Source organism: Macrobrachium rosenbergii, chromosome 3 (assembly GCF_040412425.1).
Source record: "Macrobrachium rosenbergii isolate ZJJX-2024 chromosome 3, ASM4041242v1, whole genome shotgun sequence".
In the NCBI taxonomy this organism is placed as follows: domain Eukaryota; kingdom Metazoa; phylum Arthropoda; class Malacostraca; order Decapoda; family Palaemonidae; genus Macrobrachium; species Macrobrachium rosenbergii.
In genome coordinates this window covers 68,836,755-68,864,155 of record NC_089743.1, presented here as the reverse complement: position 1 = coordinate 68,864,155, position 27,401 = coordinate 68,836,755, and the positions used below count along the sequence as shown (strand labels likewise).

The 27,401-nt window shown below is 41.0% G+C and overlaps 1 long non-coding RNA gene across 1 annotated transcript; it reads right to left on the bottom strand.

Moving 5' to 3' along the window:
- Positions 1–2,189: 2,189 nt before the first annotated feature.
- LOC136825101 (uncharacterized) lies at positions 2,190–27,401 on the bottom strand. Its single transcript, XR_010849244.1, has 3 exons — positions 26,936–27,401; positions 24,935–25,137; positions 2,190–3,975 (listed from the first exon to the last, which is right to left on the bottom strand). It is a non-coding gene; the product is annotated as an uncharacterized lncRNA (long non-coding RNA).

Genomic DNA, 27,401 nt, shown 5'->3' with positions numbered 1-27,401 from the left:
GCAGTACATGCCCACCTGCTCATTATTTAGAACCTATAAATCCACTGTAGAAAAAAAAAAAAAAGTCCCACACACCAAGATCCACCGTAGACAAAAAAAAAAAAAAAAAGCCCACACCATAATCCACTGTAGACAAAAAGAAAAAATAGAGAGTTTGGTCCAGCAAGTTGGCAAGCACAAAAAGCTGGCCCAAAAAGATTTGTTGATGAAAATAGTAAATCTTGTGTAAGTGGAATATCCACAATAATTTCCTAACTTTCAGATTCTTCACACTTTTTGGATATGCTTGTCACTACAAAGCCTTAGGTCCAAGAACATGAAGTACTGTAATTTCAATGTCCACAGCAGTATTTGAAACTGCTTCTGAAGTATCAGAATGAGGTGGGTTTGAATCCTGCTAAATACATCAGAATTACTTCATATTCTTGCATTTGGCTCTAAGGCTTTGTAGTGGTGGGCATATCCCAAAACTGAAGAATTCAAGCAGCAGAGAGGGTATTGACAGAGGGTGGTTATGACAATTACATATGTATCTTCTCTACAGAAATAACTATAAAACATGTCGTTATTTTATAAATGAAATTAGTTTTCCTACACTAAACCAATACCTTACCCTCTCTCTCTCCCCCTCCCTCCACTTCTAAAACATACTTTATATAGACAAGCCAATGCTTACGCTCTCTCTCTCGCCCTAATATTGTTTTCATTCCTGAATTGTTCCTCACGATTTCCATTGGATATTGCCCAAATTGAAAATAAATTTCATTATTTAAAATCCTGTTTCCAATTACATGAATTTTACTTCATTATAGTGTTCATCACTTATGAGCAAGGTTTCATGGTAGCTTTTAAAGGATGATCGATATTTTACTCTGAACTGATGTTACCAAACCAACATTAACAAATAATATAGAGGTTGTTACTGCATTCAAGTATAATTGATTACTGTACAGGACTTCTACAAAATCTTTATGGTTTAAAGTTACTGGAAATCTAGAAGGCAACAAACACGATGACTTTGAAGCTCTGACCCTTTCTAGAGTTGCCAAGTGTGACATTATCGAGCAATGTGTGTCCTAAGATTTAAGAAAAATCTATCTTTACTATTTTTGCCGATAGTACACTACATGACTTGATGAAAAAATCACAAAAATTAGATTTGTCGTATTTGAAGAAGTGACCATTAACATGCTTACTGACATGTTACTAACAAGTTACCAAAGTGTAAAAATAAAATACATCTATTATTCTCCTTCACAGCTTAATTATTAGTTGGGGGAGTCAATGTTCCTAATTTCTTTTAGAAAAGGCAATATAAGTGCCAATAAGCAATGTAACATTACATGTAATGAACACAAAATGAAAAAAATATTCCTGAATATAAAATGACACTTATAACAAATTCTTGTTAAAATACAATAGTTCATCACAAAAGAATATATAAGGCACTGTTACACTTACACTGTTTTAACAAGACCACAAATTCACGTGACTGGACCCACACAGGGCTTGGCCTGGGAAAAGTTCTTGAATAACTATACTGTAATCTGTTTTATCTTCAAGTAGATTAAACACCAAATCTCTCTTGGTGCTGACATGAATGGTTTGTTTGAACACCAAAACTTATTAAATTTCATATAATAACTGAGTTTTTCAGAATACGTAAATATATATCTGGGAAATGTAAAAATACTTAGGACACACACTGTCTGGACAGCAGTGGGTAAATTTTATCTTAAAGGAAATATGCGTCCATTTTGTTTAATTCTTATAACAAAACAAAATTAAATTCAGTTTCTTAAATATAGAATTGAAGGCCAACAGACCACTTAGCAATCTTTGATAATGACAGAAGATTGAACAATGTACAAAATGAAAAAAAATACAACTGAATATTGAACAATGCCAAGTTGAAAAGTAAAAGAAAAAGAGCAATACATTTCAGGTCAAACCAATCCTGAAGAGAAGCTTTAGTACCATCTACTGTGATACAGGCAAGTGACACCATAACTGGTAGCCCTTACAGAGATGTTATAGAACAAAAACAAGTCACTGGCTGTGACCCGAAGGCCAATTCAGTACCTATGGAAAGGGAAAATTGAGAGTAAAAAGGTTGGAAAGGTGTAATGGGGAAAACCTAGCAGTTGCACTGAAACAATTGTTAAGAGAGGGAGGCAAGTAAGATGGAAGAAAGAGAATATGAAAGGACTTGCACCAAGGGGCTGAAGGGATGCTGAAAAGAACCTTAAGCAATGCCTACAGTGCACCGTGTCGAGGCCACACCATAGGAACCTCGTGCAATCGCTAACAATGGCCAAGAATGTTGGTTCTGTGGGACTCAGAAATAAGACGACTTCAAATTCTAGCTGGGACTGGGCAAGAGGAGGATAGTTAGGTCAATGAAGAAGAGGTGGTCCAGAGACAAGTGGTTCAATGAGCTGACGCTGTGGCAGATATGGACTCATAAAAAGAACATGTTTGGAATAAAATAACAGTAAACATGAATAACATGTGACAGGGAAAAAGTAAAATGAAAAGACAAAGTAGGACAGTGAAGGCTGTTCTTAGAGAATAAAAAGAACATGTTTGGAATAAAATAACAGTAAACATGAATAACATATGTGACAGGGAAAAAGTAAAATAAAAAGACAAAGTAGGACAGTGAAGGCTGTGCTTAGCGATTCTTTCTGGGACGAGAAAGAATATGAATTGGAGGACATCAATATAACAGATTAATCAGTAGAGAATGCAACATCTGAAGAGGTTAGGAAAACCCCTAGCATGACAATTAAACGGCAAGGAACTGGAACTGGGATACATAATTTGAGCCAAAAGCCAAGCCCTAGGACCTATGAGACCATTCAGCATTGAAATTAATGTTGAAACAACTGTCAGGAGAGGGCTGAGGAAAGTAAGATGGGAGAAAGAGCATATGAACGGAGGTTAGCATAGAGGGAATGAAAAGGGTTGCAGCTAGGGGCCAAAGGAACATTGCAAAGAACCTTGAGCAATGCCGACAGCACCTTGTGAGGTGCACTGATAGCACTAACCCCTAACAGGGGATGGCTTGTTGTTAACAGCCAAATCAGAAAAAAAAATTATATATGACAAAGACTATTGGGCAAACTTATTGTTTATTTATATTTCATATGTATTTATGGATATATATATCTATTAGCAATTATATGTTATTTCTATGATTTTTATTCTACACAGGAATTCTATCCTGAAACCACGAAAGAATTCTGGGTGAAAGTATGCTAGCTAGGTATAACAACCTGATGGTGGAAATTTTTAAGAGGCCTAACCTCACGTGGAAAACAATATGAAGACACGTATGACAAAGCAACCGTTTATAGGCTACGCAAACTGATTACACTAACACTTCAACTTAACAGACACTTTGGGGTAGGGCCCTTGTGATAAATGGCAAAGTCTATAAAGGAAGAAAGACCCTATATTATAGCCTACACTTGAATATTTTCTGGATGTCTTACAGTTATCATCAATTCCACATAGTTCCTAACTTTGTTTTACTCTAACCACATAGTTCCTAACCTTGTTCTACTCTGAACATTCCATTAAAGAAATATGCAAAAAAAGTCTATCACATCTAAAACGGTCACATATTAAAATATAATCATAATATGGTAGCTGATAAGTACAAAAGTCCTTTAATTTGACCTGGAGGCAATCCAGGCTGTAGGTATAAGGTGGGCCCCAGCACAATACAGATGGTACTGAAGATTATCTTCTGTGTCCCTTCAACACCAGATTCATTTACTCTGTGTTCACTTTGATCTCTTCTCACAGTAAGTAGTTCCATTTACGATTCTTATTCAAGAATAAGGCCCTGATGGATGTTCGACGCAAGTCCGATGAATCTTCTAGTATGCAATGCAATGGTCTTCTTCATGTATGCACTTGTATATTACTTGAAGGTCGCTTGTGGGCGACACAAATGTGATCAGCAACCTGTAATGAAAACATGACAGGTATAAATTCAATGTTGTGGTGTGGACACTTATTCATATGGCAAAATACTGTGATGCAATTACCTACAATACCCTTGCCTTAATAACTCATGTTCTGACCAGAACTTTTAATACAATATGTATCACTTAAATTCACCCACATATACCAGGCTATGTAAAAACAAGGTAATGTTCAATTCCACAAGTTGAAAAATGGCTCGTCTATTAGTTTTGGAATTCTAAATAAGACAGAATGCATAGCTTGCATCACCTAAGACACTTTAGATATAAAACTACAGACTTACTCCAAATCTGCAAATGTTAGGAGCACCTTCCTTTTTGGTATCTTAAAAACTCACCAATAATCTAAGGACCCAAAATACGACTGGGGCATTCAACCAGCTTATAAAAAGACTAGCTTGGGCTAGTGGACTACTAGCAACAATTAGTGATTTAGGTACTGGTAAACTGAACTCAGAACAACTTGGATTAAATAAACTAATATAGCAGGTCACAATACACACCAGTGAAATACAAACCCCTTAGTACCACCACCAACCACAAACACAGTTTACTTTCTCAAGTCAGGGATATACAGTACTACGCAATGGCTCCTTAGCCTTCATTTTGGATATTTATACAAACACCTACAAACGGAAAAAGTACCCTCGGGCAATATTTTGTCCTAGTAAAATTGAAAATGGTAACCAACCATATCCCTTGTCTTTGATTCTGAAAAATCTCAAGGGTGTTCAAGGGGTTGACAATTCAATTTGTGTATGTCAAGAGGAACAATACAGTAAAATGACATTTTTATGATAAAATAAGATTTTATACATACTTACAATAATTACATAGATAACAGTTTCTATTAACAGGCAGCTAAAATTCTGAAATCAGCAGTAGCTATTCTTTTGTTTACGTTATGGTGTACGTAACTGACCCCGCCCACTTTCGGGAAAAGAGGGAACAACTGAGCCGAGGGCTTCAATATGTTTATGCCCAATGTCCATGTGAGGGGAAGGGGGTGGACTCCCACTCTGTAATCACTTGTAAGTATATATAAAATCTTATTTTATCATAAAAATGTCAATTTTATATATGTAACTTACCAAGTAATCACGCAGTTGATTCCCACATTGACAGGTGGTGGGATGCATGGACTATACTTCCCCAAAACATTAAAATAAAAGTAATGAATTACAGGAATTAATGCCTGCTAGCATTGCAAGAAATGCTTGTTGTTTCCTTACCTGGTAAGAGAGTCACAGCAGGAAGTTACTGCCTCTGGTTGTGCACTCATCTTAACTGTAGAGATGTGGCTGTATGGCCAAGGGTCATCTGCTACATCAGCGGGAGCTTCACAGCAAAGGATATTTCCGAACACTTAATGAAGTACCAAAAAAATTTGCCTTTGCCCAGGGCGCAGTACCATACAAAACCAGAAATACAACCGTTACCTACACAATAAAACATTAAAAAACACCACCACCTACCACTAAAAGACTGGTGGGTATCCAAGTACAACATAGCCCCCAGATTCCCCAAGAACTCTACACCATTAATCAAGGTGAGGAGACGAGGAAGGAAGGAATGCTTCCTATGCTCCCTCCCCCAATACCATACCAGCCATCGATAGAGGTCCTAGGGTACTGCAATCGTTAAATGTTGTTTCCACATCTTGGAGGTAATGCGAAGCAAATATGGACCTGCACCTCCAGTAAGTCGCTTGAAGTATTGCAGAGAGTGAGAGATTGTATTTAAAAGCTAATGAAGTCGCCATAGATCTGACTTCATGCGCCTTACTTTCGAGATAGGACAATCCTCCTCTCTCAATCGTGAGTGTACTTCACGAATGGTATCCCTCAAGAAGAAGGACAGAGCATTCTTTGTAAGAGGATGAGATGGATCCTTGACTGAAGTCCAGAGGTTGCTAGATGAACCCCTAATCTTCTCAGTCCTGACAAGGTAGAACTTTAAGGCTCTTACTGGGCAAAGTGCCCTCTCAATCTCTTCTGGTCCGAGTGTGTCTGCTAGTCCTTTAATGCTTAAGAAATGATGCCAGGGGTTGTTTGGGTTCTCGTTCTTAGCGAGAAATCCCAAAATAAAGGAGCAGACTGCATCACCTCCTGAAAAACTGACCCTCTTGTCAATGGCCTGAATTTCACTAACTCTCTTGGCTGTTGATAAGGTTACTAAAAAATAGTGTCTTCTTCGTTAAACTCCTGAATGAGGCTACGTTCAAGGGCTTGAATGGTGGCCCGGAGAGCCACTTTAGGACTATGTCCAGATTCCAAGAAACAAGTTCCGAATGCTTTTGTTTCTTAGTGTCAAAGGACCTAATGAGGTCTGAAAGGTCTTGATTTGAGGATATGTCTAGTTCACTATGTCTGAACACAGAGCTCAGCATTGCCCTGTAGCCTTTTATGGTTGAAGAGGATAAATTCTTAGTTCCTCAAGAATAAAAAAAAAGTCTGCAATCTCTGTCAAAGTTTTTTAGAAGAAGAGATTCTATTGCTTTTGCACCAACTTCGGAAAATTGACCACTTGCTCTGGTAGATGTTAGCTGAGGATTGACGTCTACATTTTGAAATAGCCTCCGCAGCTTCTCTCGAAAAACCCTTTCCTCTGAGGAGTCTTGACAGTTTGAATCCTGTCAGAGCCAGAGAAGACAAACCTTGATGAAAGTGTCTGAAGTGGGGTTGTCTGAGAAGCTTTTTCTTTTGAGGAAGGAGTCTTAGAAAATCTACCAGCAAATTCATTAGTTCTGGGAACCATTCCCTCAAGGGCCAAGAGAGGGCTACCAGAATCATCGATACATTCTGGTGCAGGCGAAATTTGTTTAGTACACCCCTTAACATCCCAAAGGGTGGGGGGGGGAGGCATACAGGAACTTGTCAGGCCAGTCAAGAAGCATGGCGTCCGTGGCCCATGCCTGTGGATCCAGCACTGGAGAGCAGAAAAGAGCAGTCAACAATTTCTCGACGTCGCGAAGAGATCCAGCATCGGCTTTCCCCAGTTTCCATAGGTCTAGACAGACCAATGGATCGAGAGTCCACTCTGTAGGAATTATTTGATTCTGTTGACTTAGTTGATCCGCCAACGCATTCAGTTTTCCTTGGACGAACCTGGTCAACAACTTTGTACAATTCTGTTCTGACATTAGGAGATCCCTCACTGCCTCGCACAGGGGGAAAAAGACCGAGTTCCTCCTTGTTTGCTTATGTATGCTAGGGCCGTGTGTTGTCCGAGTGGACCACTATCACCCCTCTGCATACTTCTGTCAAAAAGGCCATCAAACCCAAGTGAATTGCCTTTAATTCTTTGACGTTTATGTGCCAACTCATTTGATCTCTTGACCATGTTCTGGAGATCTTGTTTCCTATAAGTGCTCCCCAACCTCGGTCTCATGTGTTGGCATAAAAGTTCAGGTTTGGGCTCAGTGGAAACAAAAGATTTTCCTTCCAACAACCTGTCTCTTGACTTCCACCAAAGCAGGCGCCTCTTGATTTCTTGAGTTACCGGGAACGTGAAGGAGCCTGGATATCTTTTTCTGTGCCATTTCTCCTTTTAAGAAAAACTGGAACAACCTCATATGCAGTCTCCCTAGGGAGATGAACTGTTCCATGGACGCTAACGTCCCTAGGAGGCTCATCCAATTGTTTGCTGAACAAGTCTTGAGGTGAAGCATTTCATCTGTTTTCTGTAGACATGATTCTACTCTCTCCTGAGAGGGAAAAGCCGAAAAGATGAGAACTGAGAGTAATTTCCAAATAAACTATCTCCTGTGAAGGAGTCATCTGAGGCTTCTGATGATTTATTAGTAAGCCCAAGTCTTGGGCAAGAAGCAATGTTCTCTGAAGGTCCTCTGTACATTGTGCCTTCGATGTGGAGCAAAGAATCCAATCATCCAAATAAAACGCTATGTTGATAACCATCAGGTGGAGCCAACCTGCTAGGGGAGTAAGAATGCGAGTGAATACTTTAGGGGCTGTTAATAGCCTGAAGCATAGGGCCCAAAACTGCAACACCTGTTCCTGAAACACAAATCTTAGATATTACTGAGAGTCTAGGTGTAATGGGATGTGGAAGTAAGCATCTTGTAGGTCTGTCGAGACCATCCAGAATTTTGTCTTCTGAACAAAGACATTTAAGGTGCTCACATCCAGAACTGGCCTCCATCCTCCTGAGGCGTTTGGGACTACAAAAAAGTCGATTGTAGAACCCTTCTGAATTGACGTTCGGAACTACCTCTATCACCTCCTTTTTGAGAGATGAAACTTCTCTTGCAAGGGCTGAAAACTTCCTCGCATTCTTGGAGTAGGCAGTTAAGGCGATCGTCGTCTTGACTAAAGGAGGTCTCTCTAGGAAGGGGGATCACGTAACCGTTCCTTAACATTTCCACAACCCACTGCTCCACCCCTCTCTTGCTCCATCTCTCCCAAAACTGAAAGAGTCTGGCACCTGCTGGAGTACGGAGGATACTCAAATCACTTTCTTGAGGAAGGTTTAGAGGAGGACTTCTTAATCGTGCGGGGCTGAAATTGTATGGTCAGTCTTGCTCTCAACAAGGATCTATGCCTAATACCACGAAAGGGAACAGGTTGTAGAGGGGATGATGACTTAAAACCCCCCAAAGGAGTTTCTTTAGGGCGTCTTGATGATTTTGCTAGGAGATCGATCATGTGTGGATTTCTTCTGTAAAGCAGAAGAAATTTCGTTGAGCACTGAAGGAGGGAACAGACTATCTCTTGAAAGGGAAGAAAAAAGGAGTGCCAACCTCTGAACTAAGGTTACTCCTTTAGAGGTGTAAGAACACCAAAACTCCCTCTTCTTTAGCACTCCACAGCTAACAGTGAAGCCAGCTCCTGTGCTCCATCCTCATTCCTTTATCCTTACATGAAAGAACTCCAAAGATATCTGAAGAAAGAGCCGTAGGTAAAGCATCGTGTTGCTGTACTTTATGGGCAAGGGCGCCTACCGACCAGTACAAAAACTTAATCTCAAAAAACTTTGAAAATCTTCATCAAATTTCTTGAAAACATTCTTCATCATGGATCCATTTCTGGGAGGCTCGAGAGAAGTCCCCTTGGGAGGAGGCACCCGCCCCCAAGGAAGGAGCTTCTCTGGTCGCGTAATACGAATATCTTCTCACCAGAAGCTGGAAAGGAGTATAACTAAAATTGTATTTCCCTTGTTCCCTCTTGTCAACTAGCCAGGTCTCGACCTCATTAGGTGCTTTCCCGGCCGAAGTTGAAAGTACCATATTCGGCAGTCTTGAAGGTCCAGTCGTGACATTGCTCATTTGAAAGGTGGACGCAGAAGCGGGTGCAACTGGAGAGAAAAAGGAAGGGGAACTTTGAAGAAGAAAATAAAACAGAGATGCATAAACTGAGGAACTGCTGTTAACTGTCAAGATATCCAGAAACTATTCAAGAGTAGGCTATGATACTGTATACGTCTTTGTTACTTAACTGACTTTGTTACTTACCCAAAAGCCAGACACCCAAAGTGTCTACTACAGGCAGTACCTGGTTATTGGTGATCCAGTTTTACAGGGCTTGTCTAGCAATGAAAATCATACCTAACAGAGGCGTCGATCTCCAGTTATCAGCGCCAATAAGCACTGAAAATCACTGATTTTCGCTTATTGTCACATAGTCGGAACGGAACCCCGCCAATAACCAGGGGACTGCCTGTAATTGAGCTGTTACTGTATTCAGATGCTCAAAAAAACACCAAACTGAAATAAGCTGGAAAAGGCAAAATTACTCTAAAACTACTTAACATATACTTTAAGAAATAATTGGAAAATATACATGGAATATAGAATTTAGGCCAAAGGCCAAACACTGGGACTTACGAGGTCATTCAGCGCTGAAAGGGAAACTGAAAGTAATGAGGTTGAGGGGGTGTAACAGGAGGAAAACCTCGCAGTTGCACCATGAAGACATTGTTACAGAGGGTGGGAAGACATATGGAAGACAATAAGAATGGAGGTACAGTAAATATACATAAAAGGAATGGGAAATATATATAAACAGTGTACATTGGAAGACATACTTATGGTAACATGGCAAAATAATTATATCAGTTACAATATGTACAAAAGGGTTTGAATTCATGCCAGTCACAAAGTTCACAAGAATTAATTATTGCCATTTTCTCATAAGAGTATATATCCCCTCCATGCAGGCATAGTTTTGTTGTATAATATCTAAACATCGTTTTTTATTAGCATTTACAAGGAACAATTTTTACTGTTTATTTGGGTTACAATATTTTGGTACATACTTTGATTTTTAAGTGTAATATAGAATAGAACAGAATACAGGCAGGTCCCGCTTACTGGCGGTATCAGTTAATGGCGATATCTTTTTACGGCGCTTGTCTAGCGATGCTGTTAAGTGGATTTTCAGTGCTGATCTCTGGTTAGCGACACTGATCTCTGGTTAACAGTGCCGTTAAGTGGGTCATTAGTGGTGCCGATCCCCAGTTAGCAGTGCTGATACCCGGTTAAGGCGACATTACATGGGTTATTAGTGCTATTACTGCCGAGTCTCGGTTAACAGCACTCGGCCGGGAACAGAACCCCCGCCATTAACTGGAGACTGCCTGAATGCAATCTAGGCCAAAGGCCAAGTGCTGGGACCTATGAGGTTATTCAATGCTGAAATGGAAATTGACAGTGAAAAGGTTTGCAAGGTGTAACAGGAGGAAAACCTCGCAGTTGCATATGAATCAACAGTTAGAGAAGGTGGAAAGTGTGATGGAAGAGGGAAAATGAACGTAAGTACAGTTAAACTGTACTATGGCTAACGCTGTCACCTTATTTATGTGACCTTATTTCAGACTCTTTGGAATTTGCAGATGTCTTTCTCAGAACTTAACCAGACTGCCTGTCTTGTTTTGCCCTCTGTGATCGATATTAGGAAGCGATTGCCAAGATCTGTTTACATATACTGTATCTCTGGATTAGAACAAAACCTGTAGCAAACCACACCATAAGTGTAATTATGAACTCCAACAGCCAATTGTCATACATTCATCCATGTGTCACTGGATTCATGTGGAAATATGGACGGTAATACCACAAGACATTAACACTGCTACCTTGTCAAATTTTAGGCATTTCATGCCTGATTTCTACAAATTGATCCTGTTTTCTGCCATGTAATTCTGTTTCTCTTCATTTCTATTGTAGGTTTTCACCAATTCTACCAGTGCAAATAAACAAGTGTCTCTCCCTGATACTGACCTTCGTTCTCCTCCTGGCAGTGGGTTTAAAATGGCTGGAAATGCCAGTACAAAACAGACACTACCCTACATACAAAAAGTTATGTTCCAAACAGCCATTTGTATCTTGAATTGTTTGGAAGTTGGTCTTCACAGCTATTTAAGTACAGTATGGTATACAGTCAATACAGTACCATACTCTTTTTCATCCTAAAACACAATGCAGTACTGTAAACTGTACATACAGTACACCTGTAGTGTGTTTTATAGAGTATAGTACCTTATTAATATAAATGATGCATAAAACCTAAATAAATGACATTTTTATAATAAAGTTAAGTTTTATATATACTTACCTAAGTAATTACTTGGCTAATGATTATGTTTGCATGGCATCCTAAATTCAAAATTTGCAGTAGTGCGTCGGTTGCAAAGCGGGGTGACAGGCCCCACCCACTGCAACGGGAGCGAGGGGCAACAGAAGCCAGCAGCGTCATTTTATTTATTGCCGCAAAGTCCATGAACAAAAAAATTGGGGGGTTGGAGGGAGGGCTCTGATTCAGTAATTACTTAGAAGTATATATAAAACTTAATTTTATTATAAAAATGTCATTTTTATACAAGTAACTTACAAAGTAATTACTTAGCTGAATCCCACATTGCAAGAGGGGTGGGATGAATGGAATATTCTAATTCAATACACTAGGTGTTTTAAAACTTGAACTAGAAAAAGGTGGCTAACACTGAAACAATGCTTGTCGCTTCCTTACCTGGTAAGAGAGTTACAGCAGATGAATGCTGCCTCTGGTTGGTGCTCATCTTAACCTGTTGTGGCACGGCGGTGAGCCGAGAGTCGCCTCTGGGGCTGGAGAGCAGAAGAGAGGCAGATGATTCTTTCTTGAGGTGGCAAACAAGTCTATGGAAGATTTTCCCCACAATCTCCAAAGGTTGACACAAATCCTGTGGTCCTGGGTCCATTCAGTAGGAAGGACCTGCTTGCAATGGCTCAGCTCGTCTGCCAGGACATTTAAGTTCCTCTGGATGAAGCAAGTGACCAGTGTCACTTGATTCTGGTGCACCCAAAGAGAAGGTCCTTTGCAGTTTGGCAGAGGGAGAAGGAATGAGTGCCCCACTATTTCTTGGTATATGACAGCACCGTGGTGTTGTCTGCATGAACAACCACTGTCTTGTTGTGGATCGACGAAGAGCAATGTAGGAGGCCTAGATGAATGGTCTTCAGCTCTTGTACTTTGATGTGAAGGGAAGTCTCTTCTGGGGACCACTTCCCAGAAACCTCTTGATCCTCTAGAAGAGCTCCCCAGCCCAGATCCGAAGCATCCGAGTAAAAATCTAGATCGAGGCTCGGAGGGAGACGGGATCTCCCCTGCGTAAGTCTTCCTTCGGGGAGCCACTACTGAAGATTCAACTCTATCTCCTGAGCGACAGGAAAGACTACCAAGTCCAGCTGGGTCTTCCTGTCCCAGTTGGCTCTGAGAAAGAATTGAAGAACTCTCGTGTGCAGTCTGCCCAACGTGATGAAGGTCTTGATGGATGACAGAGTCCCTAGAAGGCTCATCCATTGATGGGCTGAACACGATGAAAGGGAGAGGAATGTGTGATTGTCTGTAAGCAGTTTGTGATTTTCTTGGGGGATGGAAAAACCTGAAAAGTCCGAGAGTTGAGAATCATCCCCAAATAAAGAATCTCCTGTGTCAGAACCAACTGGGATTTCTGGAGATTTAGAAGAATTTCTAGATCTTGAGAAAGCTGTAGAGTTATCTGAAGGTCTTTCATGCACTTCTCCTTTGAGGATGATCAAAGAAGCCAGTCGTCCAGGTAAAGGCTGATGTTTATGCCGATTAGATGTAGCCATTTGGCGAGGGGAGCGAGGACTCAAGAGAATACTTGAGGGGCTGTGGAGAGGCTGAAGCAGTGGGACCGAAACTGGTAGACTTTTCATTGAAAGACAAACCTAAGGTACTTCCTGGAAATTGGATGAATGGGAATATGAAGATATGCATCTTGTATATCTAATGTGATCATCCAATCACCCGGGTGAATGGAAGCCATGACTGACTGGCTTGTCTCCATCCTGAACTTTGTTGTTATTATGAAGTGATTGAGGGGGCTTACATCCAGGACCGGTCTGCAGCCTCCTGACACTTTGGGAACTACAAACAGACGATTGTAGAAGCCCTGAGAGTGAATGTCTTTTACTTCCTCTATGGCTTTCTTCAGAAGGAGGGGAGAGACTTCCTTCGAAAGGGCCAAATGTCTCTCTGAGCCTTTTGAGTAGGCTGTCAAGGCGATGGGAGAGGATACTAAAGGATGGTTCTCTGAAAATGAGATTCAGTGGCCCTCCTTTAATACTCTGACGATCCATGGTTCTGCTCCCCTGAGATCCCACTTCTCCCAGAACAAGACAAGTCTGGCTTCTATTGGGGCATGAAGGACTTCTGGCTCACTTCTTGGGCAGAAGTTTAGAGGAGGAGTTCTTCTTGGGGGGTCTGGGTTGAAAATGCAGATTGGTGCGAGGTCTTGATTGAGATTTTGGTCTATTTTCATGAAAGGGATGCTATTGAAGCGGAGAGATGAACTTTGGGATGAAGGATGCACACAAAGAACTCTTGGGGTGTTGAGATGACTGTGCCAGCAGATCCTGCAAGGACTTCTTCTGCAGATGCAATGCGATCTGCTCAACAATTGACTGCAGAAGCATATGAGCTGAGTCCAGCAGCAAAAATTGTAAAGCAGATCTCTGAGATGATGTGACTCCTCTTGTGGTGAAGGAACACCAAAATTCTCTCTTCTTAACTCCAAAGAAAGGACACCAAACAGGTCTGCTGAGAAGAGATCATCTGAACAGGTCTGCTGAAATTCTCGATCTTCTTGGCAAGAGCTCCCACCGTCCAGTCCAAAAAACTAAGAACTTAAAAACTTTGAAGAAGTTTTTGACTAGATGATCAAACTCTGACGATGAGAAGACTTTGGCCAAAGTGAAGGCTGACTGACGAGACAAGTCAGTAAGTCTGGAGAAGTCTCTTAGGGAGGAGGCAGCTACTCCCAGGGAGGGAGCTTCTCTGGTTACATACTGCCGATATTTTCTCATGATCAGATGAGAGGGGGGTTGGACAAATGTTGCTTTGCCTTGCTCTCTCTTCAATGAGAGCAAGTCGTCAATCTCCTTCATGACCTTTATAGAGGAAGATGAAAATACCATCTTGGAAAGGCGAGTGTATTCATCTGGAACACTAGTCATAAGGAAGGTAGAGGCAGGAGGAGTAGCTGGAGTGAAGAAGGCGGGATAGCTCGTGAGAAGGAACGAAGAAGAGATGTGCAAGCCGTGGGTGGGGAAGCGTCTTGGTCTGCATCCTCTTCATCCAAAGAGACCGAGGATAGAGACATATCTGAACAGGCTTCGCAGTGAGAGCTTTCCAAATGAAGCTCAAGATCTTGGATAATTGGTCTTTGATGGGAGCCAGACGGGTCGTGCAATTCCAAGGCGGGAACTTGTCCAAGAGAATGCCTTGAAGATGGCGCCACATGCTGAGAGTCCGCAGCTGGGGAATGCAGGAGTAGGTGTCTGGTGCGCGGGAACCAGTGCTGGGCGCAAAGGTGCGGGGGCTGGGAGCCAGAGCTGGGTGAACAGGAACAAAAGCTGGGAGCACTGGAGCCAGAACTTGGCTCTTGGGAGCAGGTGCCTCCAGACAAGCCAAATGCTCGGGCGACAGACACTGAGACTGATGCTGCTGACGCTTAGAATCCTTGGGTGAGCATGACAGTGGAGAATCCCAAGGGTGTGGCAGAAGTTGACAAGAGGCGAACACTGAGGGATCAACCTCGTAGCTCCACGACGGAAGCGGAAGATCCAAGGTGTCCCTGTGATGCTTCACCGGCAGTGGGGAAGCGGGAGCCGAGTCATCCGCGTGCCTTTTCAATGGCCGGGATGAATCCAGGAAAATCCGAGCTCATTGACAAGCAGCGCACATCCAGTGACATGCCTTTCCAACGGCAGTTGGTCGAAGTCTGAGAACTAGCAACAGGTTTGACAGAGGGGGCAGTAACCCGGGGCAAACCCTGCCAGCCTCCCTTGGACCTCTGGTATGTCTTCTCCTAGGAGCAGGGGAGCGGGACAGTGACCTTTGTCTAGGAACACCGATGGGACGGGAAACCACCTGCTCCACTAGCACACCACTTGACACTGCCACTGAACACTTTGTCCATCAGGAAATGTAGGGATGCCCCTATCTCCGACACTGAATTCACCACTAAACTGATCTTTTTATCGAATTTAGATTCGATTCTAGACTCTAGACTGGCAATGGCATTGGGGTCTGAAGCATGGGAGTGGGTGGAGAAAGAGAGGGAAGACTGAGAATAGGAGAGAGTATGTCCTGGGGTAGAGGAAAGAGCAAGACTGGAGCCTGACTTATGTTTAGGAGAAGAATTTCTACTCACAGAGGCCCTACTTACGGCACGAGTGACCGCCTTCCTAAGCCTATCTTTCTCAAGTTTATTAAGATGGCATTCAAACCTCTTCCAACTACAATCATCCCAATCCTTGCATTCAGATCACATTCAGATCATGTATTCTCCCTGGAACACACTGGCCCCCCTACACTTAGTGCACATGGTATGAGCATCGTAACAAATCTTAAGTAATCTAGTCCTACAGCCCTCGCTACAGAAATGACAACTGGAAGCACTAGAATCCGACACAGCTAACCTAATAGGAAAGTAAGTTAATAGCATGAACCAACAAAAGCCACAGCTTAACAACACTAAAGTGAATATTTCACTGACTTCTAGCAAGCAAAGAACAACCAGCAAATTATGAAAGCAGGAGCGCAGAGAACGATGTGTTGTCGAGAGCGTGGCAAAAAATATAAAGACACCACTGGCTTCTATCACCCCCTCGCTTCCGTTGCAGTGGGCGGGACCTGTCACCCCTGCTTTGCAAATGACGCACTACTGTGAATTTTGAATTTAGGATGCCGTTCGAGCATAATTGTTAGCTAAGTAATTACTTGGTGAGTTACTTATAAAAAATGTGATGATAATACAGTTGTTTCTTACCGAACACACTTATAATTTATGATCATGTTTGTTCGTATTTCTGAATGTTCCTAAGTAGGGTAGTATCTGTAATGTTTCAAGGTATCATTTAATTTTCTTCTTACATGGGAACAGCCATTATGTTAACACATTTACAATAGTTACAAAGACATTTAACAACATTCCTTCATCTCCATTTGATGGGACAATCTTGTACTTTCTATTACACACAATTTGTACAGTTTAGAAAGGGTCTGTGGGCAGTAACAACTCAACTGGAATACAGAATATACAATTTAGGCCAAAGGCCAAGCTCTGGGACCTAAGTCATTCAGTGCTGAAAAGGAAATAGAGCAAAATGGTTTGAAAGGTGTAACAGGAGGAAAACCTTGCAACTGCGCCATGTAACAATTGTTAGGAAAGGGTGGACAGTAAGGTGGAAGAAAAAGAATAAGAACGGAGGTACAGTAAGATGAATGAAAAGTATTACAGCTAGGGGCCAAAAGGACACAGCAAAGAACCTTAAGTAATGCCTATAGTGCCCCATGTGAGGTGCACTGGTGGCACTAACCCCCTTCGGGGATAACAACTCAGCCCTAGGAGAGCTGTTAACCAGCTCAGTGGTCTGGTTAAACTAAGATATACTTAACTTAACTTAGTGCCTTACATAGCCATGAAGAAGTCTAATTTTCTTCCCAGTAGCGATGATGGAAAACCAACATATCTAGGGAACACAAAAATAAATTTAAATGCTTAAAGATGTAGTTTGTCACCAGAGTGTTTTGTAATGTCAAAGTAAGGATAATTATTATTATTATTCAGAAGATGAACCCTATTCAATTCATGATACAAACCCACAGGACCCAAAGACTTCAAATTCAAGCTTCCAAAGAATATGGTGTTCATTTGCACGAAGTAAAAGGTGGTAAATTAGAAAGAAATTAGTTACCAAAATAGAAAAACTAATATAAGAAATTAATAAATAAATAGATAAAAATGTTAGCAAATTACAGGGAAAATTGTTTTAGGGTAGTAATGCATTGCATTTTCACTTGAACTTTTGAAGTTCCAAATGTGCAACATCCTCAAGGAGACTGCTTCACAGTCCAACGGTGTGAGGAGTAAAGGACCTCTGGAACTGAGAAATTTGACAGCAAGGAACATCTACCGCATATTGGTGCTGCTGTTCAGCAAATTTGGTTGTTCTCAGCAAAAAAAAAAAGGATCATTGACCAATTGTGAATGTGAAAGATCTATGCTAAAAAGCAACTTATGCTGTCATTTATCAAATTTTCTAACACAGTAATACCTTGAACTTGCGAGATTCCAGTTGCGTGAATTCACATACACACGAACTTTTCATTGGAACCTAACTTACTGTCATACACGTTTTTCACAGACGCAAACATTTGCGAATACTGAGAAACCTTGCAAAAGTGTTTATGTTTAATTTTTTATGTAATTTATAAGTTTTCAAGCTTTTATGTGTAAATTAAATAACATTAAATAATAAAAGTAATAATTTCTCTCTCTCTCTTTTATTGAGATGAGAGAATTTTTATGGTACATTTATATGTTTATTTGTTTTGTATGATAAATAATAATTTTACCTAATAATAAGTACTAATTTTCAAATAATAATAATAATAATGTAACTGTATAATTACAAAATTTGTATGTGATATTAAACAAACAAATATCTTTCCCTCATCTTCTGTAAGAAGCTTGAAGGCAAAAAGCTGTCAGACATGTCGATTTAACATGACAAGAGAGGGGGGAGGTGTTGCTGATTAGTGGTCAGAGGTTTCTTGTAATTCTCTCTCTCTGTCTCTGTAATAATTCATAAGAAATTTCACTCTCTTAAGGACAACTGTTATCTCTCTCTCTCTCTCTCTCTCTCGTTCGTAGTTAGCGCAACCTAAGTATTACTGTTTCTCTGTATGCCTTTAACTGTACAGTATATAATATTAAATTGATCTAACTTTACCTGTGCTGTTTTCAAACTGTAAATGCGCCGTTCTAAAACATAGAGACAAAGAGCATTTCAGAACAAAGAGAAAGAGACAATAAAGAAGTTTTTAAAAATGAGGTTGAGAAGACTTCTAAAAACAAATTGGTGGAATGGGGGAGAGAGAAATAGGATACTAATCTTCACACTCTCCTAGATTTTTACGTCATCCATTTATTTACGTCATCCATTTATTTCTTTTTTTAAGGTAATGTATTAAGCTAACTTTTAAATGAAATTACAGTAACTTTAATTTCATTAACTTAATAATTTGGGAGCATGATTAGGGTCATATTTAGTGTTTAAACTTTAGAAATCAAGCATTTATTAGCATTTTTAGAGACCATGCCAAACTAATGCAAGAATTCACCCTGCGCGAGGGTTCTGGAACCTAACCTCGCGTAAGTTCGGAGTATGACTGTATCCCTCTTTTAAAACTTTGACTACCCACTGATCCGCTCTTCTTTTGCTCCATCTCTCCCAAAAGAGATGAAGCCTGACCCCCACAGGAGCATGGGGACTAAATCCTCACTTGCTAGAGGAAGATCTTGAGGAAACAAATGTTGTTTATCCTGAGGGGAAAACAGGAGGGCTGATTTCTGTGGGGTCGAAACACCCTTCACTGTAAACGAGACCCACCGTTCGCGTGCTTCTTCAGGATGCCCATGGCATACAGGGCAGCTACTTCATGTGATCCATCTCTGACGGCTCTATCGGTGCAAGAGAGAAAATTCTCAAGGTCTGCGGCTTCAGCACACAAGGAAGGAGAATCTTGAAGCTTCTTGGCGACTGCTCCCAAACACCAGTCGAGAAACTCAACACCTCAAAGGCCTTAAAAATACTCTTCAACAGGTGATCCATCTCCTGAGCTGAAAAGAACGTTTTCACCGATGCAAGAGCCAATCTCCGTCCCGAGTCAATGAGCGCAGAAAAGTCCCCCAGGGAGGAGGCAGGCACTCCCTGGAAAGGAGCTTCTCCCATTGCATACGACAAGTACCACTTACGTGAGAGATGAGAGGGGGGAACATTAAAACAGGCCCTTCCTTGATCCCTCTTGTCAGAAAGCCATTCCTCTACTTGGCAAAGAGCTTTCTTTGAAGATTTAGAAAGAACCATCTTAGGAAGACTAGTCGAATCCACAGGCTGATGGCTCATCATGTAAGACGAGCCTGGAGAAGAAGGAGATGATGGAGTGAAAAAATCGGGGAACTGATGAAGAAGACACCTAAGGAGTGCCGCATGCAGCGTAGAAGACGTATCCTGCTCCTCTTCTTCCTCAACAGAAGAAATCGGAGATGTCATCTAATCTGATCCAGGGGCAGTCTGCACTGCAGGTTTCTGTAAAAGATGAAGGATATTGTCCAGTTTTTTGTTACAAAGGTTCTAGTGCTGGGTCCAAAGCAGAAGAAGGCTTATCCGAAGCTGCAGGGTGCTAGGAAACTTGATGAGGTTCCAGCGCTATCGTTAGTTTGGCAGCTTCAGGGTGCTCCAACGAAAGAGAACGTCCGACCCTCTCAGGATGCCTGACTGTGTCAGGGTGTTTGGCCGCATCAGGGCGCTGAGCCGCATCAGGGCGCCTGGCTGTTATAGGACACTTGTCTGCTTCAAGGCGCTGAACATGACGTCCCACCGAAACAGGATGTTCCTGGAAACAGAACCTTGCTCCACAAAAGAGGAGAAAAAGCTCTGGAGTGTCCCACTTGCTGAAAGGTTGAGGACTGAGAACCTCTCTTCCTGGTGCTGAGAAGAGAGGGGCAAAAAGAAATGACGAAGATGGTCCCACTTGCTGCACAAACTTGAGGACTGAAGGAGGGCTGAGACACCTTCATTCTGTCTTGTAGTCAGATGTGGGACTGCATCTTGGACTGGGGAGACATCTCTGGTCAGTGGGCAAGAATCCTCCCTTGACTACCAGATGGCTCCTTCCCAGGTAGAGGCAACGCCAGTGACCTGAACTTGACAATCAAGCCGATGCACTTCTGAGACACCTTTCCAGTGGCTGTCCCTAGTCACAACCTGGGATGCAACAGGTTGGACTGGGGAGACGACTGCCCGTGGTCAGACCCCACTGACCTCCCTTGGGCTGCCAGTATGCCTCCTCCCAGGTAGAGGGGAGTATGGCAGTGACCTGTGCCTAGGAGAATCAGCCAATGCAATTCCGAGATGCCTTTCCAGTGGCTGTCTCTAGTTGCAACCTGGGATGCAACAGGTTGGACTGAGGAGACGACTGCCCGTGGACAGACCCCATTGACCTCCCTTGGGCTACCGGTATGCCTCCTCCCAGGTAGAGGGGAGTATGGCAGTGACCTGCGCCTAGGAGAATCAGTGGGACGAGCAGCCGCCCCCTCCACTACACATCCAGAAAGATGCCTTTCCAGGGTGTCTGTTGATACCTGGGACCGGCAACAGGCTCAACTGTGGGGGCGAATACCTGTGTGTAACTCCCCGACCTCCCTTGGACTTCCAGTATGTCTCCTCCCGGTGTATGGGAGTATGACAGGGACCTTTGTCTGGAGAGAATCGAGGGACGAGTAGACACCTCCTCCACTGCACAATACTTCACTGTCACAAAGTTAGTATCTGTTAACCTAAAACAAGACTGGCAATGGCACGAGAAGGAAGCTGGCAATGGCACGAGAAGGAAGCGAGGGAGCCAGGTGTAGTAGCAAGTGGATAAAATGGGCAGGAAGGTTAGCAGTGGGAGAGAGATGACTTAGATGGCGCCAGGGTACCAGTAACTGGCGCCAAGCTCCCGAGAGCGAACGCTGAGGTGCCAGAGAGTGAGCCCCGAGCGCAAAAGCTCACCCAATAGAGTGAATGCTGAGGCAGTTGGCGGCCGTCAAGCCAGAGCTGAGCAGGCGCTGAGCGTTCTACAGCCAGGTGGCCGCTGAACCAGTAGCTCGAGCAGGCTCCGAGCATTCTGCAGTTGGTGGCCGTCGAGCCAGTAGCTTAAGCAGGAGAGCACTACTGGGCAATCACAGAAGGAGCTAAAAATGTGTAACTCTTCACAATTCCTGTCATCCTCCAAAAGCTCGTTGTAACCAAAACGAGCACAATTCTCTCCCACTGTATTCCTGCCCTTACACTTTTCAGTTCTCTGGAAAGGAAAGTGTAATAATATGTTGAATTACTTTTTTAAGAACAAATTTATGATGTACAGAGTACCATTATACAGATATCTCAATTCCTTTAACATACATATCTCAATACTCATCAAACATTATTTGAGACTCGCTGGTGCATTTCATTCTCAAAAATCGGTCCGGAGTGAATACAAGGTTACATTTATTACATTAGTCGGAAAAGGAAAGTTAACCTTTATGGACCAAGATGAAGTACATAGAATACCGTCCTATCTACATGTCTAAATTCCTGTCACACGTTTTAGATTTACAGTTATGCTTATCAAAAACGAAAATATTGGCTGGGTAGATAACGCAACATTAATATTTTAGACTAAAGAAGAGGCAGCGAATGCAAACCTGTAAGTTTCTTTACAAAGGAAATTTAGTTTGGTAGCAAACACATTATATACTATTCGGAAAAGGAAAATAACTTTTAAAGACCAAGACGAAGTACACACAGTATCATCATACATACAAGTCTCATGTTCTAATTAAGACTGAGACTTGAAGATAAGAAACAAAATCATGTTACTGGTTCGGCAACGAACACAATGTTTACATTCACCGGTAAAGGCGAAATCATCGGTTAAACTACGCTGTCAGTAGTTAAACAATTGATTATCAGTTCGCTGAAATATAACAAATTAAACAAAAAATCAAAAACTGTCCCGAATGCTGTAAGCTTGAAGGCTCCCGAAATCGGCGATAAAACATCACCAAAATCTGGTCTCTGGCCGGCAAATTTAAGAACAAAGCTGACAAAAATTGCTCTGTGTTGACTCGAGCGTTGGCAGAAACGTAATGACGAATGTTTGACGAGTAGTTCCTGATACAATCGTTAGTGGGCGAGACAAGTACCTGCACTAAACTGAAGCGCTAACCTGCGAATGTTTGAATTTAAACTGCCGAGGCAAGAGAAACTCTAGCTAATGTAATTACTGGGTAAGTTGCATATATAAAAATGTTCTTTAAGTCCCTTAATAATGAAGTGCAAACCTGAGTAACATTCAAACTTGGCAAAAAAGAGAAATTTTAACTAATCTTTTACAGTAAAACTAAATCTTGAGAAAGCAATAATGTATGCTACCCAATGCATAAAGGGGAGAGAGAGAAACAGAAATTCAGTTTAAGTATATCTTAGTTTAAGCAGACCACTGAGCTGATTAACCCTTAAGGAACGACATAATTTATCAATGTGCTGCACCCCAGACTGGGGAAACTTTCAGGTCGGCAAAATAAAAAAAAAAATCACATCAAAGGAAAGAGAATGACATGTACATTCACACTGTATAAATAAAAAAATTCTAAAAATTTCTGCCTACCTTCCACGAGAAGTTGAAAATGACTATTTACAACCCCTTGTGGGGCCTCATTTACAAGACAATCGTAAATTTTACTGACTTATATATGCTTTTTCTAATAAATAAGTTTTTGGATTTTGTAAAATTGTTATTACTGCTCACACAATATCAAAACAGAAAAGAAATAAAAGCAGTAACAAATTTTTTGCATATTTGTTGTAAAATATTCACGTAAATTTATGAGAAGGAAGATTCAGTAACTTTTTTTTACTTTTATATGCTTTTTCTAAAATTTCTTTGCAATTTTCTTTGTAAAATTACATTTACAACCGACATACTATCGTAAAAGACAAAAACAAAAAACAACAGCAACCCCTTCGTATATTTACAAGCAAATTTACAAAAAGACTCATGTGAGAGAGAGAGATGCAGTACCTTCTCCCTTGAAGTCACAAGCATTACTGATACTGGCCTAACTCTCACGTCTGTATAAAAGTTGCCATTACTGAATTTATAGCATATAGAAGTATTGGCACCTTTGTTTCAAATCATTATTACCATAACAGTGGTGCGTAATTCTGCTTCACACTGAAGCTCAATCCGTCCACCTCCCCAAACCTGTTTTATTTCACACTGAAGCTCAATCTGTCCACTAAAGGCTGACAGCTCTCCTAGGGCTAGCCCGAAGGATTAGACTTATTTTACGTGGTTGAGAACCAATTGGTTACCTAACAACGGGACCTACAGCTTATTGTGGGATCCGAACCACATTATAGCGAGAAATGAATTTCTATCACCAGAAATAAATTCCTCTAATTCTTCACTGGCTGGCCGGAGATTCGAACACCGGCCCTGCAGTGTGATAGCCAAGAACGATATTGGCCAGTCCAGCGAAGAGCTAGAAATTCAGTTTAGCTGATGACACTTGGTAAATCTATAAATCACACATGAACAGCCTCTTATCACTATGAATGAAAACCATATTAGCTCAGTTGGCAATTCAAATATACCACAGGTACATGCCTGAACACTAAAAGCGATACTTCCACAATAAACCCTTATCCACTTTAGTTCACACAAAAGAATAAATGTTCATAGTCTGTTCATATGGTTTACTGTAATATTTAAAGTACAAAGAACAGTACAGTAGTACCCTTTGTGCCTTCCTATATCAACAAAGAAAGTTGTATGAAAGATTTAGATCCACTTCAAATAAATCCATAATCAGCAAACTTGTAATATATAGAGGGGTTATGTCTCTTGCATGTGAGAACAGATACCTCAATTCTACAGATGTTCCTGGCATCGAAAGGAAAATATCTATGCCCTCTTAGGCGATTCTTTTTGCCATTTATGTATTACTGTAAAACTATCAAGACTTTATATAACAGAACATATGGAAAGAACTTCTCTTCAGATGAAGCCACACATCAGGTCCCCAAATATTCTGATAGGTATCAAAGCCTGTTAAGTTACATAAAACCAATGTTACAGCCAGCACTTGAACATTTTTATATAATCTTACAGCTAACAGTATTTCCACATGGCTCCTACTGTAAACTAACCTATACTGTTCACTTATCATTCAATTCAAGAGATTTATTTAAAAATGCATAATGATAAAAATGTATACAATAAGTACAGAGCTCTGTTGAGTTAAGATACTATTGCTATGCCCATTAATTTAAACATTCCAAGAACAGTTGAACTGAATTGATTGGACAAGAAATCAACAACACAGTAAACCACTTTATGCTCTCCATGATAAATTCATTCACTAACAGCCTCCCAGTACCTCAGAAGAAGGGTGTTGCTCAATCTATAAAGGCAATTCTGAATTTTTGTGTGGTCACTAAATTAAGTGTCATAAAGAAGCCCAGTGGAATGGAGTATAAAATTTAGGCCAAAGCCCAATCACTAGGACCTATTAGGTCATTCAGTGCTGAAAGGGAAACTGTGAGTCAAGAGATCTTCAAGCCGGAACAGGAGGAAAACCTTGCAGTTGCACTAAGTAACAATTGTCACGAAAGGATGGGGAGCAAGATGGAAGAAAAAAGAATAGGATGGAGGTAAAGTCAAAGAAATGAAGGGGGCTGCAGCTAGGGACCTTAAATAATGCCTACAGTACACCATGAGAAGTGCACTGACAGCACTACACCCCTGCAGGGAAGGAGGTTCAGCGGCAAGAGAGCAGTACAGAGACAAAAAATCAGCCTTATTGTTAACCAAGCTTACCATAGCGACCCCCATGTCAGTGTCTCTCACACAGGCACTGTAAATCCTTTTCAAGATGTGCTGATCATCTCACAGACATCCTATAAAGTAATGGTACTTGTTGAAGGAGTGCCTTAGGGTTCCTGTAGGAAATCAGCCAACATACCAGATTCGGCTAACAACCAACTCTGCAATGGTGTGCAACTGCCAGAAATGGGCATCATCTGAAATAATAAAGTTTACTGAAATGCAAGTTTGAGTAACTTTCTGACTAAGCAACAAAGAGAAGATCTAATTAAATTTTTTAGTGTAAAACTAAATCTTAAGCAAGTAATGATGTATAATCACCCATTAAATAAAGGGGAGAAGAATATACTTCAACTGAGGACACTTGGTACATCTGTAAATCATACCAGAACTGTCTCCTAACACTCATGCTGAAGAATACTGTACTCCTTCATATAAGGCGATGGTTTGTATTCCTGTAAAAACACTAGGACTAGTAAGTTATGTTATGCCATCCTACATAAAATATATTGTAAGGGCGACAAATCGTGCCTCTCTTTCCTTGTGTTTCTCTTTTCAGATTTACATTAAACATGTCATGTATTTTACCTGTCTTTATTTCAGATTCTTTGTGTACCTCATCTTATGCATCATCGTACGGCCTTTCTGCCGATACGTATATCTACCTTTTATATGCCATGTAACAAATGTTGTACGTATTTTTATGCTTGCCAGAAAACACAAATCGTGTATGGACGCAGTGGGGGGCCTTGGGTCGCCCACTACCTTTCTGTCTGCTTTTTGTCTTATAAACACTTGTCGAGAATAATAAAGAATCAGTCTTTCACTCCTGACTTTTCTTGAAGCCTCACAATATTAAAAAAACCTACTTCGATTTAGGACAGGCCTAATAATTTGATATTTCATCCTACATGAAATATGAAAATAAACCTACTTTGATTTGGGGTAGCCTAATCATTTGTGTAGTTCATCCTATATATGAAAACTACTTCAATTTAGGATAGGCCTAATCATGTGTATTTCATCCTATATATGAAAAAAACTCTAGCCTACTTCAATTTAGGGTAATTCTAAGCCGGCTGTCCATGTGAGCTAGACTAAATTGACGTTTTCCTAGTTATTTTACTTCCTAGAGAATAAAGTAATACTTTGTCCTAATCATGTAACGTATTTCATCCCCCACCTATATATGAAAAAACCCCCTCTACCCTAGAGGTGTTTACTGGTTACAATTTTGCCGCACTGCTTCAATTTAGTATTACGGTAGGCCGACAAAATAGACTTTTAATTCTTATGTTATTAAAAAAAACAGCCTACATAAAATATATTAAAAAGTTTCAGCCTACCTATATTAAAAAAAATATATTAAAAAAAACCTACTCTGATTTAGGATAGGCTAACAGCTCAAGTTAGGCTTGTGTATTACATCCTACATAAAATATATGAAAAAACCTACTTCGATTTAGGACAGGCCAAATAAGTTGAAACCTACTTCGATTTACATTAGGCCTAATGAATTGTGTATTTCATCCTACATAAAATATGAAAAGACCTACTTCAATTTAGGATAAGCCTAACAATTTATTTCATCCTACATAAAATTTACTTTAAAAAAAACTTTGATTTAGGCCTAGGAAAGGCATTTTTTACACAGACCAAGGTATAAAAAACCTACTTCGATTTAGGAGAGGCCCAATAAGCTATGGGCATTTCACCCTACATAACCTAGGATAGGCCTAGCCAAATAAATTCAGCTATGTATTTCATCCTACATAAAATATAGGCTAGGCTATTAAAAAACCTACTTCAATAAAATGACCATGCTTTAGTGGTAGGCGTTCTTCCCAGCAGGCCTCCCGGATTTGAGCCTTCACAAGCCCCGCCACCCCTCCTTACCATTAGGCCTAACCTCAAAGTATCTCATTACAGAACCTTCCTTTCACGAGACTCTTTGTCCTTCTAAAAAGCCTTTTATATCAAGCCTGCAGACCTTACCCTACGCAGCCTGCGCTAATCCTCAGTAGGCTTGGTTGTGTTGTGTAATCCTCAGTAGGCCTAGATTTGTGGACTCCTCAGTAGGCCTAGATTTGTGTAATCCTCAATAGGCTCAGTTGCGTAATCCTAAGTAGGCTTAGTTGCGTAATCCTCAGTAGGCTTAGTTGCTAATCCTCTTAATTTACTGTATCTTTTTGTGTTGGCTTAAGAGGTCTTCCATGACTTAACTTTCACTTCCTCTTCACCTTTGCACACTTCCCTCGGCAAAGGACTTCTGTCCTGTCGAATCCTTTCGTCATCAAGTTTCAAATTACTTTACACATGAATTAATGCACTATATGCAATAAAAAAACTCCGAATTGACGCGATTAGTCGTGCAGGTCGAAAACTAGTCCCACCAGACACTGAAACTTCCGGTTTACTAAAAGCCAACGGAAGAGTCAGTGGTATACTACGGCTCACCCAT